We start from the raw sequence: 2,421 nt of genomic DNA on the forward strand, positions 1-2,421 counted from the left end.
GAATTATAAAAATTAAAAACAAAGACAACTCTGCTTTTACTGACGTTGTCATTAGCATAGAATTTCCAAAAAGGGCCTTTTCTTCCTGCCCTTTCTTTGCTTGCCTCCACACCCCGTGCCTGGCTCACTAATCACACAGGCTGGAGAAGAGGGACAGAGAAAAGCTGCCAACAGCACAGCAGAGCAGAGCCTGCCTCCCTCCAGCTGGGGATGTCGGTAGCTGAAGTGGAAAGCTGGTCGAAGAAAGATGTGGAAAGAACGAGGCCTGACTCAGTTCCTGAAAGGAGCTGCCTGACTTTCTGTGAGCCACAGCTTCTATTCACAAACCCAGGAAGCTGGACGACGTACTGAAAGGATTTCCTAAGATAAGGAGAGCTCGCAGCAGGTACGAAGCAAAGCTCGGTGGAAATGGCAGGTAGAAAAGCTTTCCTGACTGCTTTCTGCTTTGCACAGACTAAGGACTATAGGACAATTTCAAGAGGCTGACATTTTATGAATTGAAGGTATGCCACTTCCATTTACAGTGCTGTGCTGAGAGACTCAATTCTGTCCTTCTTGACGGTCTAAGACAATCTGAACTCTGCATTATGTAAATACTAAGGACTCGGGGTGTTGAGAGGGATACCAACCTCGTATCTCTGTCAGCGCCTGGGGCCACGCTTTTCTTTCACGGAAAGCACAGTAAGTGTAATCGGCTGCTCCTAACCGTGCCTTCCCAGCCAGGGAGACAAAGGAACACGCAGCTCCGGCCACTCACGTGTTTTCCCCAGCCGTCTTTTGTTATGTGGCATGGGAAAAGTCTTAATGAGCCTGCCCGCTGCTGCAGAAATTCTTGTCAGATAAAAAGCAGCCCCTCCTTCCACCTGGCAAGGGCTTACAGAGAACACAGCAGCCCACATCGTCTCGCGTTTCCTGAAACAATCCCCTATTTAACTTCCTAGGCAACCGAAAATCTGAAGAAAATGAGATGCCCTAGAAGGTGAACTTGGTGTAACAAAAAGACGTTTTGAAAGATAAGTAGAGAGGCCGTCCTGCAAAATGTCATGGCTGACAATGGTAGAGATACGGAAAGGAGCATCTGTCCTGCAAAACAGGGAGGGGTTTCAGCTGGGAGGGGTCCCACAGCTGACGCCAGGCGTCCGAGGTAGGGGATGCTGTTCTGCCTTCCTTTTCTTGAAATGCTTGCTGATAGACGGACCTAGTTTTAAACCCTGAGTCATTGTAGTTTAGCCAGCTATGGCTGATGAAAGCACGGCAGTCATCAAAACTCACAGGGAGGCAGGCTCCCTCAAAAACCTGAAATCTGTACACGGGGTACGTGGAGAGAAATGTGACACAGCGTTTGGACACACTTTTAAACCGCAACACGGGACCGTATAGATGACAGCTGGAAACACGTTCTGAGGACGTGAGAAGTTCAGTGTTCACTGGCTTCCTTTTTGAGGTTGTTAAATTGCTGATATGCAAATAAAAATCATTGAGCCATTGTGTCTGTCAGCTGTGCCTCTGTCTCCGCCCGACCCGGCTGGGTAGAGGTCCCCCCACCCCCACCCGGCTTCATTCTCTGTGTTGTCACTGCAGATTCAGATTCAGGTTTCTGCCCTGAATGTCTGCATTCCCTCCCGAGACAGTCTGTTTCAGAATGCACGGCCATTCTTGACAGACAAGAAATGGATATTGAGAAACAAGTCACGCTTTGGATTCGCGTGGCTTTCACATACAAAACCAATGAATTATCTCCTGCCTGGCCTAAAACGCTTTCCCCAGTACCGCAGTCTGAAGGCAGAGTGGGTGGGGAAGATGAAGGTGTCTTCAGGGTGACGGAAGCAATTGTAAATAACCCATGAGTAGCCGGGGAAGGTGGTGCTCACAGATGCGTCCCCTAACTGAGTCAGAGGGCACAAGAGGAGGCGAAGGGAGCCAGTTTTTCGTATGTGTGGTTTAGGAAATGTAAGAGTTGTGTATTTTAGGGCACTTGTGAGACTGAATAATTCCCTTGATCCTTTCAAGGGTGGGAATTGGGGTGCACAGGCTCCGGGTCCAGTGGCCACTTCAGCACTGGCAGGGATGAACTTCACTCAGTCAAACCCGCTGGAGTCAACCTCTCATGAGAGGAAGCACACAGGCGAGTGCTGCTGGGACCCAGGCAAGCAATTTTGGGCTCCGGACCTACAGCAGCATCTCTACATAGGGGCGTGTTATGACTAATGCTCTTCTAGCTTTGCCATCCACAGACGGCTTATGTGTTCAGCAGCTCAGCGAAGAGGCAGTGTGGCAGCCTTTGTGGGTTTCTGCGTCCAGTGCCTCCCAAATTCTTGTCTGGCGTCCAGGAAGAATCAGGTCACACAAATGGTGTGAAAGACGATGAATGTGGAAGATTTTATTAAGTGCTGGAAGTGGCTCTCAGCAGAAGGGGAGCTG

At 49.6% G+C, this 2,421-nt stretch overlaps 1 long non-coding RNA gene across 1 annotated transcript; it reads left to right on the forward strand.

Annotated features, from left to right (window-relative positions):
- Nucleotides 1-202: 202 nt before the first annotated feature.
- LOC103792727 (uncharacterized) lies at nt 203-1,486 on the forward strand. Its single transcript, XR_004742217.3, has 2 exons — nt 203-385; nt 942-1,486. It is a non-coding gene; the product is annotated as an uncharacterized LOC103792727 (long non-coding RNA).
- The last annotated feature ends 935 nt before the right edge of the window (nt 1,487-2,421 follow it).

Source organism: Callithrix jacchus, chromosome 4 (genome assembly GCF_049354715.1).
Source record: "Callithrix jacchus isolate 240 chromosome 4, calJac240_pri, whole genome shotgun sequence".
NCBI lineage: Eukaryota > Metazoa > Chordata > Mammalia > Primates > Cebidae > Callithrix > Callithrix jacchus.